This window comes from Sinohyriopsis cumingii, chromosome 1, assembly GCF_028554795.1.
Source record: "Sinohyriopsis cumingii isolate HCF-2022 chromosome 1, ASM2855479v2, whole genome shotgun sequence".
NCBI lineage: Eukaryota > Metazoa > Mollusca > Bivalvia > Unionida > Unionidae > Sinohyriopsis > Sinohyriopsis cumingii.
In genome coordinates, this window is record NC_142961.1 from 174,803,961 (window position 1) to 174,815,053 (window position 11,093).

The window sequence follows — 11,093 nt, forward strand, 5'->3', positions numbered from 1 at the left end:
TGAGACAAAAGATAAGCATAATGGTCACAAAACCATCGATCTACTTTCACATCGTTTCTAGCAGAAGAACGAGGATCAAAATGAGTCACTAAATGTTCTAAGGAATAGCCCAGGCTGCGATGATGCAGAAAATACACACAGTACTGTCCACACACCAAGGAATCTGTGCCTTGTAATTTCACGTTATTGAATCGGGTGGTTTGAGCATTTCTTCTCATAAAGTCGATGATATCGTCTTCCAAAGGGGGCAATCCGTACGAATCGAAATATTCCACACATCCTTCTTGAGGAAAGTAGACGGCTACCCAGTGGGTTCCTGGGAGATGACTTTCGTCCGTGTTGATCACGTAAGCTTGATGGTCTTTAGGTTTGCGATGAGGGAGTTCATCTTTAGCACAGACGACAGGATTCCAAGAAGCCGTATACGAACTATGGTTCAAAAGGTAATAAAGTTCCCAGGTATCCATTGATTTGTGTTTTTTTTCTTCTTCACAGGTAATAATAAGTCGTCAATTCGATCCTGACTTTTTGCTTGAAAATGTCTGACGAATAAACGGTTATTCGTTCTGTTTCCTCACTCTGATTCAGGAGAGCTTCGATACGATGGATCTCTTGAGTGGTTAATGGTGGACAAGAATGTTCACGCAAGTCTTTATACCACTGGTGCAACACGTCTTTGTTTGAGATGAGACTCCAAGCTTCGTCCAGATACTCGTCCAATTTTTCTTCTTGACTCAACATCAGGCATTTATCGTGTTGAATTTGACTGGGATGATCGTTTTGACATCCATAACAATTTTTCTTGATCAATTCCGTCATTTTGTCGACCAAGTGTTTGGCAAAACAGGAGACTAAATGGGCTTCTTGTTCTGGCCATCTCGACTTCATCATGACAATTTCTTCGTCTTTGTCTTGGGATTCTCCTTCCACGGTCTCCTCACATTTCATGTCCAAAGTTTCTTCACTAGGTAAAGAGGGATAACAGTCTTCCATGGCTTCTAGTAATCTAGAATGACTTCTCTCAAACTGTTGATTTCTATCGTATTGTCAAATTCTGCATACAGGATCACGTTCAACGTTGGATCAGCAGGGTCTCGATTTGCAAACTGAATTTCCACACGAATCTGGCCAGATTTTATAGGGTGGAAATGTCCCTCGTCGCTGCCTTGGTCTGGAGTGAAATCGAAAGCCCACAAAGCGTAGCCTCCTGCATAATCTTCGTACGTAATACCGTGACTGGTATTGGTTCCTAACTGTCCGGTGGCTTCGTACAGGGACAAGTACGATCTCAAGTAATTGTTCTGGGCAAAGTTAGGCTCAAAGGGTCGTGTACACAAGGTCTTGCCGTCACGACTGACTTCGATTTTGGACACGCTAGAGTGTCGAAACTCAAAAGGATTTTCGTTGTGAAGTCCATTGAAAGCTGAATTCCTGACGATACCAACGATCAAACGCTTGGGTAACTGTCCTTGGAACAGATGATCTTCGATCATGGATCGCTGTCCAACAGGAATGGTGAACGTTTTCACTTCCACACGTCGTATGGGATACTTGGCGGTCGTTCTGCTCAACGTCTGACTGATGTCGTTTCCCACTTTAGGTAACACTTCCACACGGCGTACGTAAAGTCTGGCTTCTTGGATAACAGTTTTGTATTCGTTGGCATGAGCCATCAAATGGAAAGCGGCAGTGCTACGATTCAGTCTCAGGCGAATATCAACTCCGTTCAGTAAATACTTTTCTTGTAACCACATGTCCAAATGCAAACGATCCATCAGTTCTAAACTACGTCCTTGCAAAATTTTAGTTCTACGTGTGTTAAACCCCACATTGTGAGGATTGTCATCTTCTGTCAGGGCTGTGTCGCTAAACGTGCCTGCACCTGCCGTGTCAGGTTTCCATACCACGCAAGCATCCAGATGAGTATTCTTGGCTTCTTTTCCGTAGGTCAAGAGATTTTCCAAGTAGGCACGATATGGGTAAGTATCCATGCTGCTGCTGACCAGTTTGTTATTCAAGTACAAGTCCACTTCGCTGAACAAGGAATGCATGAAATTGTTGACGGGCGCTACCCTATCATTGGCTCCAGGATTGGTGTTGTCAGTTTTGATCACTTTGACTTTCAAATACAGGTAACTGCTATTCAGATCGATGTAATCTTCGGGTTGTCCTTTGATTTCGAACTCGATGGGAGCGGAATCCGTCAAAGAGGAGACGGGATGAAATTCCACCCACTGGGATTCTTGCATCGTCATCATGGTGGGGGGCATGGCAAACATATCCAGTTCCGTCTTGGAACAAGCACATGACTCTCGGTGCATCATTTTTTTCTGTGTCTCAATAATCGAAAACGTCTAAGTCTCGAACGGTTCTTCTTTTCTTGGCTTTTCTAGCTTGAAGTCTGGTGAAAGGGTGTTTTCTTCGTCGTCTCTTTCTGCCTTGTCCTTGCTGAATGCCTGACTCGGTAGCGTGCAGGGCATTTATAGGTGTGTCTCGTCGGCCTAAAATGTCTTTACCCGTTTGCAGCAGGACATTTTTGCCTGCCCTCATGAAGGCTTCTTTAGGGTTTTGTTTGTCGATGATGACATTTTGGAGAAATTCTTTGCCTTGCGTCAGTGCCGCATCTTTCAAGGCGTGCAATCCGCGTGTCACCATCGGTTTCAACACCGGGGCCACCGAACGAAAGGCCGATTTTAACATGTCTCCTAAACCGTGTCCTCGCTGTCGTGCAACCCCTTGGTACACTGGATACATGACTTACTTACGAATCGTGAGAGAACCGTTTTCGAAAATGGAGTTTCACCGTGACTTTTCCTTTGGTAAATGGAATATTTTGTCCCAGATCTCCTTTTATAGTAATGTTGACCGTGTCCAAATACGACTTGCTGACTGGCAAATAGTGAGGATGGACAAATTCGCGGTGGACGTGGTAAGTGTTTCCACCTTCCTCGTCAGCGTTCGCGGCAGAATCCACTTTGAAAGGAATGACACGCAGTAACGGTACGGAGGTGTGTCCCACCACGTTATACTCCACCACATCGGAGTACACGAACATCAAATTCAGTCCTTGGTTCAGTTCTACTGGGGTACGAAATAACTTGCTAAAAGACTCGTTGTCGTAAACGATGGGTAATTCGTTGTTCTTGAGTATGTTCATTCTCAGGTTCATGTCTCCGCCCAACATGTCAAACAATTCAGGACAAAATAAAATGGACATGATTTTACTCCGCTCAAATTTCATCCAGAAGCGACGAGCTACTTTGTGGTACTCCATGGTGACACTTTTGTTGACATGCTCCAAAGCTTTCCCAAACACGCCATTAAACTTGGCAGCTATGATGTTGACCAAATGTTGACCACTGAAATAATAACCTGGAGGAATGAAAAAGTGGTAGGTCCACTTTTGAGTTTTCTCATTATAGGTTTTATTGTCATATATGACTTTCTTATTCAACTCCTGTTGCAATGACTCGTCATGAACTTCCACATGAAAAAAATTTTGATTGGGAAGGACATTGAGGACTTGGGTCGGGTGAATGATTTCCACTAAAGCCACTTCCCAATGGGCTTCGTGATCTAAGGGGATGGCCTGAGGTAATTTGGCCGTGTAACAGCACAACGTGTTGTGGGGAAACACCTCCATGGAACTGTCACTGGGTAAGGTTAAGTAAAATTGGTTTTGGTGACTCATAATTCCAGAGTTCTGTGGCTGTCCGAGGGGTTAGTGGATGTCAGAGGCGTGTCTCCGTCCAAAATGGGGTTCTGGTTGTGGTTGTGGTTGGAGTGGTGACTGGCACTGGCACTGGACACAACGTTCCCGTTCGAGGAGAATTTCAGGGAGGGATTGGGAAGCAGGTAACCGATGCAACTGCTCAATAAAATGGTCCACAATTGTTTGTCTCCTTGTTGCAAACTCAAATTGGCGATGGCTGCCCCGATGACACAATACACCACGAAGATTTGGCAGAAAAAGGCGATTTGCGTTTTAGGCACACGTTCTCCACACCACACCCACAAGGGTTGTTTTTGTAAATCTTGCACAGAAGAACTAGGGGAAGAAGGACTGGTCGACGTAGCTGCGTCTGCTGTGTGAAAGGGCATGATGGTCACTTCTTCTTTTTATAGTCGATGACTTGCGAAGCGTCGATCCAAGAATCGAAACTGGGTGGATATCCTTTCCAACGTACTTTGACTTCTTTGACACGTCGTTTGCCCACTTTACGGGTTTCTGCGTTCGAGAATGCTTTCGATGTCGTACACGTCGTCTTCTTTTTTGGTGACACGTTGTAACTCGGGCAAATAAAACGTTCCTTTGAGTACTTCTCCGTTCATGTCTTCCAATTTATAGACGGCAGGATGACGGCCATGCACTCGTCCAGTGACGCGAAACAATTCGGTCGTCCAGTTAGGTAAGTAACCTTTGTCGAAAGTGCGTTTGGTTTTGCCAATGCGCACCCAATCTCCTACGGTCAACTCTCCACTTTTCTTGGGGACAGCCCTCGTCGGGGACGTACCAAACAGACGCTCAAACACCAGCACTTCGTTGTCGGGAGTCACTTCTTGCGGGGCACGTCCGATGCTTCGATGGTAAGATTGGTTGTACGCTTGCACCAGGTGCGGTAAGATGTCGATGTACTTCAGAGTGTGGTGATGCGTAAAATATTTCCACATGCGTTCTTTCAAAGTACGTTGAAAACGTTCCACGATGCTGGCTTTGGTTTCGGGATTCTCGGTGGTAAAAAAATGAATGTCACGTTTCTTTAATTCTTTTTGGAAAGCTTGGTTCAGAAATTCGGTGCCTTTGTCCGTTTGCCATCGAAGAGGGCGACGACCGCTTTGTTTCAACACCCGTTGCAGGGCTCGCACTAACTCGCTGCTCGATTTGGAAGTCAAGGGCACGACCCAGGCAAATTTGGAAAAGACGTCGATGACACAAAACAAATATTTGTAGCCGCGATTGTAGCTGGCCAAATGAGAGACATCGGCTAAATCGGCTTGCCATTGATGATCGATGCCTTCCACTCGGGTGCGACTTCTGGCAAACTTGCGTCGAATGGGTTTGTGTAAAGTGTAGGTAGCTTGTTCTTGTAACCATCGTTGCACTTGAGGTAAACGGAGACTTTTCAGTCGAGTTTTGGCAGCACGATACAATTTTTGAACTCCTGCGTAACCTGCAGGATGCGAGGGATCGTAGTAAATGCTGGCTAAGACTTTTTCCATTTTTTTTTTGTGTTTGTGTGTTAATAAGGCACCCACTCTTGGAAGAGGCTACTCTTTTTCTCTTGGGGTATTTTCTTGGATTGCAAGGCTTTGCGTGTGCGACCGGCAATAGGTGTCGAAGAGGAGGATGTCTGAGCAGGGGATATCGGTTCTTGTTTCACTTCTGTCTTCACTTTCTTTTTCTCTTGTGATGAAGAAGGGGTGGCCATCATCTTTTTAATCCATCCAATTCTGGAGGTAGGTGGTGTTGTTAACTTGCGTACTTTTTCTGGTGGAGTTTGAAACCCTTCTTCTTCTTCTTCTTCTTTTCCTTTTTCTTTCTTGACCACTGGTACCGGTACTGGTACTGGTACTGGTGATGGTGCTGGACTTTTCATCAAGGTCTTAAAATCTTTCAAAGTGGGTAGAGCTGTTTCGTCTAAAGCTTTCTGGTGAAAGAGTTGCAGTCGTTGCAAGAGTTGACCGTACTTTTGCGATTTTTCTGTTTCGGACAAATCTTGGCGATCCATCAAGGACTGCAATTCGTGTTGTAACTGGGACATCTCGCTCAAATTGGGATTGGGAGGTAAATGCGGGGTGCGTTGTTCTTGCCACCGATGGTATTCCATCCATCGTTTGTAAGGCACTAAAGCTAGTTTTCGTCCTTCCATGGGGTTGTCAGGGGTCGATTCTGAGATCTTGGGACTTTCGAAGGCCTTTTTATCTTGCTCCCATCAGTCCTCCCAACATGGTTCCCAAGACTCCTTTCAGTATGGGGCCTAACAAGAGAGGCAAAATGCCTCCACGTTGAACCAACATCTTCTTTTTTTGACGAATGGGAATTTTCTTTTGAACCATTTGGCGAAGAACGTGACGATGTTTGCCTAAGCATTGTTTCTGGTGTTTGGACAAAGGGATCGTGCCTTTCAAAACGTTCAAACAACATTCGCAGACGGTATCGATGACCTCTTTGGAGGCCGTTTGAATGAGTTTTTTTCGTAGGGGTGGAGAAGCTTTGGACAGGACAGATAACAGGTCCCCATGTTTAGCTAAACGTGGTGGCAGTCCTTTCCTTTTCTTTCCTTGGGGTTTTCTGGAGGGTGACATTTTTGCTTGTGGGTTCCGGGACATTCACCGAACAGACACTAACGTCGATGACTTAACGCACACCCTTTTATCTTTTTTTTGGGGCTATCGCTTTGTCATAAAGGTGACAATGTTTTTCCCAAAATCGCCAAGGAATCCTCCCCTTTGTTGACGCCTCTTTTTCTTGGAACGACTGTGTCTTTTCTTAGGGTAATGTCGATGCTTGGCTAAGCGCTTTGTCGGATGACGCGTCTGCCTTTGTCTCTTTCTTTTGTGGCTTCTTGGAGGTGACATCTTTTACAAGTTCACTGATACCCCGACTTGGTCACAGGCTCTTTTTATACTGGAACGCGTCGCCACTGATTGTCTTTACGTTTTATCAGTTTGAGGACAGGCATGACACGTCGTGCAGGGGTACGCAACGGACTAAATCGAGCCAGTTCTTGCTTGGACAAATCCAGTAAACTTTGTAACATGCCCGATCTTTCTTGGACTTTGATTTTGGGAGAAGGTACTTTGTGAGCAGCAGCCACTGCCACTAAATTGGAGGGTCCTGCCACTGGGGAAGTTCTTTTGGGGGTCATCAACGGAGATGTTCTTGGTGTGATCAACGTCTCCAAGTACTCTTCAGTTCTGGGTGTCATCAACGGAGAAGTGGATGAACGTGAGGATGCCGGAGACGCAGTCACTGCCGTGGCAGGTCGTGGTTTGCGAGTGTAAGGTTGCGTCCTGGCCGAAGTGCCTCTCTTGCGACTAGTTTTCTTCTGTGGACTTTTCTTTTTCTGGGGACTTTTTCTCTGTTTCTTTTTCTGGGGGCTTCTTTTCTTTTTCCGGGGTGATGGTGGTGGTGTCTGGTAAGAGGAGGGTCCTGCCACTGGAGAAGTTATTCTTCTTGGGGACCTGGTCTTTTTCTTTTTCTTCTTGGGGCTTCGTTGGACTTTTGTCTTGGGGATAACTTTGGGGGCATTAGGATCCCATCTTAAGAGTGAGCGAATGATGACCCCTCCTAGAGTACCGCTCCCTCCAGGTTTCAAAATGATTTGTTTTTTGGTTTGAGTGTCGATGCGGGGATCGGCCAGTTGGACCAAAGCGACTTTGTTTCGATCGAAAAAGCGTTGGGTTTGATGAGGAATCTGAATGATTCCTTGGAGTAATTGACGTGCCGTCACCGTGAACCATCGTAAGACTTCTTTGAGACTAGCTTCTAAGACACGGGCTCGTGTTTGTGGATCTTTTTCTCGACTGATGCCATACAAGGCACGAATCAATTTGACGGGAAGATGCGACTGAAGGGACGTCATGTTCACACTGTGTGAGACAGACGAAAAAGGGTCTGAGGTTTTTATAGATTTTTTTCATGGGGAGTGAAATGAAGTCGAGGACGGAGACGTGTACAGGACAGGCCCTCCGTCTTGGCACCAGTGGTGAAACAAGTGGGTACGAAATCGCAAATCCTCGGGGGTCGTAGGTTTCAAATCGACGAGTAAATAGGCGTGTGGCGTTTGAGTGGCATCGTCGTACGCCTGAGTCAGCCAAGGCGTTCCTAACTGTTTGGCTAAGACTTGCACTTGCGATTTATCTCGAGGACTTTTAAACAAGACCACGTAATGCGCATTGAGACTGATGGTGCGATGGGCTTTACTTTGTTGAAACAAATTTTGGGTGATGTAAACGACACTGGCATTACGGTGATGCCCTTTGCGCGTAAACCACAATTTAATTTCTTCTTCGTCTTCTCCTAACATGTCGTCGAAAATGACCAAATGGGTTAGACGGGAGTCAGAGACGATGCCATCGTCTTCTTTAGGAATGCCTTCCACAAACACGATGGAATCGCCTTGACTTTCTCGCAAGAGGCTGTACGCCGATTGCCACTCTTTGTAACACCACACGATCCGTTGAGGGGGTCGATCGATCAAATGATGTTTATGTTCGATCAAACGTTTGACGAATTCGGTTTTGCCTGAACCGCTAGGTCCAGCAATGAGCATGTTAAAGGGATGGCGAAGATACAAAGCCTCCCAACTGGCACGATCTAAGTGTTCGTCAATGACTTTGACAGTAGAGGAAGAGGGAGCAGAGACAGCAGAGGTAGCCATGGTGTGAGAAATGTCACTTGTGACACTAAAAACAAACAAGACAAGAGTTTATATACTTTTTCAGAACACGTTTATTGAATGTTTCAAATATGAACACGAAAGACAAAAATACATACAACCCAAATAGTGATGTACAGGAATATAAAACACAGCAAAACAATCAAAGTGAAATATAAACAAGTGTCTGTACAACATGTTTTGGGTAACGAAGATGTCCTAGGGACAGTGTGTAATGTTCTTACAGTCTCTACTTGAGGTATTGTCACACAAGTGTCCTCCCGGAATGACCTTTCAGGTATGTCCATGACAGTCCTGTCCTGAAGCGAGTGGTTGTTCTCGGTGACGGGTTCTTCTGGCACCGTCACTAACACAGGTTGAAAAGTAACTTTTTTCCTTGAACAACTCTTGTGCATACTGGGCCACTTCTTGGGTCCAAACCTCAAAACCCCCCTTTTTCCAATCACGAACATCTGTCCAATGAGGGTGTAAGTCACAAGCTACACACACATCGTCATACACGTCTTGGGTCGCTAAAAGTTGACGAATCTTTTTTTCCTGTTGAGGTCGAGAAGTATCCAGATGAAAACGCAAGGCTTTGAACAAAAGGAGTTTTTCGTGACCATTTAAGGCCATGGAGGTGGTAAGTACTGATCGTAAAGAGTCCACAAGGAATCGGCTGGTAAACGAAATCCCAGAAAACAAGTCACTAAGACACACACCACTTGTCGTCCAAAATTGAATGGATACAGTTCTTGTAATAATTGATGGTAATGATCCACGGTTTGAATATGGTCATTGAGTTCCTTCCACGGAATCTGTTGGATGACATGTGACATAAACCGTGGCATGGCAGCCTGTTTTTATATTCTCTTTTTTTCGGATGCAATAGACGTACTTTCTAGCCAGAGATCTTCGTTCTCCAGTAGGGAATCTAAATCTTGCATACTGTAACCGAAACGTTAGAGTTCGTTTAGGTGTTTCCTCTTCCTCTAAGTAGATTCCACGTAAAATATGTTGGTAATCCTTTAACTTGTCTTCCTCAATGCATTGCACTAGGTGAATCTCGAAGTAACCATAATCATGAACATGTCGATCATTAGCGACCTCAAAGTTTTGAACAATGTCTGACCATTGAAAGAATTTCTGACGAATCAGTTCTCTTATACCCTTCAGGTACCAGTGGTTAAAGATCTGGTGACGTATCGGATGCAATTGTTCTTTACGTTTCACTTGTATTTTGACCAGCTCTCGGTAAATGCGTTCTCTCAACTCCACAGGCAAAGCACGAATGTTCTCTTGTAAAGTATCCATGAATAGGTCATACTAAATCCTCTTTGGTCTGACACAAGAAATGTACTCTTTGCACAAACATGGTTTCACTTCAGTGTCGAATTTAAATCGTTGAGTCACTAATCTACACATTACAATTCGTTCAGAAGTTTCCTCTTTCACCAAGTTGACATTGTGTTCAAGATGTTGGTAATTCGTTAACTCTTCCTCTGGAATTCGATGCAGTACGTTTACAATGTAGTAGATAGAATCGTCAATACCAAACCATTCCTTTTTATAACCAGGAGGTCGTTGATCAATGTCTGTCCAATGGAACACTTTCAATTGAATCAGTCCTTGTATAGCCTTCAGGTACCAGTGGTTCAAACACCGGTGACGTATCGGATGCAATTGTTCTTTACGTTTCACTTGTATTTTGACCAGCTCTCGGTAAATGCGTTCTCTCAACTCCACAGGCAAAGCACGAATGTTCTCTTGTAAAGTATCCATGAACAGATGATTATGGTAAAAAGTTACTTCAATGTCTCGGTCCCACTAAGGGTAAGTAATGACAATTCGGTGACCATCGAGCATGTTCAACGAAGGCCGAATCTTGCGGTTCCCAGTGGTGAAGTGACACACCGCAACTGAAGCACTTGACTTTATCTCCTTCGCCCAAGTAGAAAAATCCGGCTCTGGCTAATTCTTCGGGGGTCGGTCCTCCCAGATACTTTGGCCATTTTCCTTTGAACGATTGAAGACGATTTTCAAAGTCGCAGTATTCCGACAAACGCACAGGAAACGAATATTCGTTTTTCACAGGTTCGTTTCGATGAGGGTTGGGTGACAGGAACAGGAGTTTGCTCAGGGCTGGATGACATCCGTAGGGGGGTAGACGTGAAGGTGAACATTCCCCTTTAAACCCGGTAAAATGTCTAAGAGGACGAGCGGCATCGCTTTCGCATCCCTCAGGTTTGACACGCACAGCATCACTTTCCATGACAGGGGCAGTGAGAACAAAGTTCCCATGATGCTTTACGGCATCGCTCAGGTCACAACGTACAGCATCGGTCCCATCGCAAGGCTCACAATCGCACTCGTCTGCAAACTCCGTTACGCAATTACAATGGTAACCACATGGACAATCGCAGTTTCCTTCCGGACATTTTCCGTCGCAATGCATGGGTCTTATCCATCCAGTATTAGTCACACTAGAGGAAGATACAACTTTTTTACAATCCCCAAACTGAAACGATGTCTTTTTCAAAGTATTCATCTTGTTCGCTCGGTCTTGGTAGTCACAATGAACTATCGATCTTGACCATAGCCCCTTTTTTATACTAGTCTCAATGCAGTCTCCAACTTGTACATCTTTCCTTTTTTACGTTTTTTATGTCCTGTTCTGGAAGGTACCGTCTCTAAGGTACCGTCAACATTGTA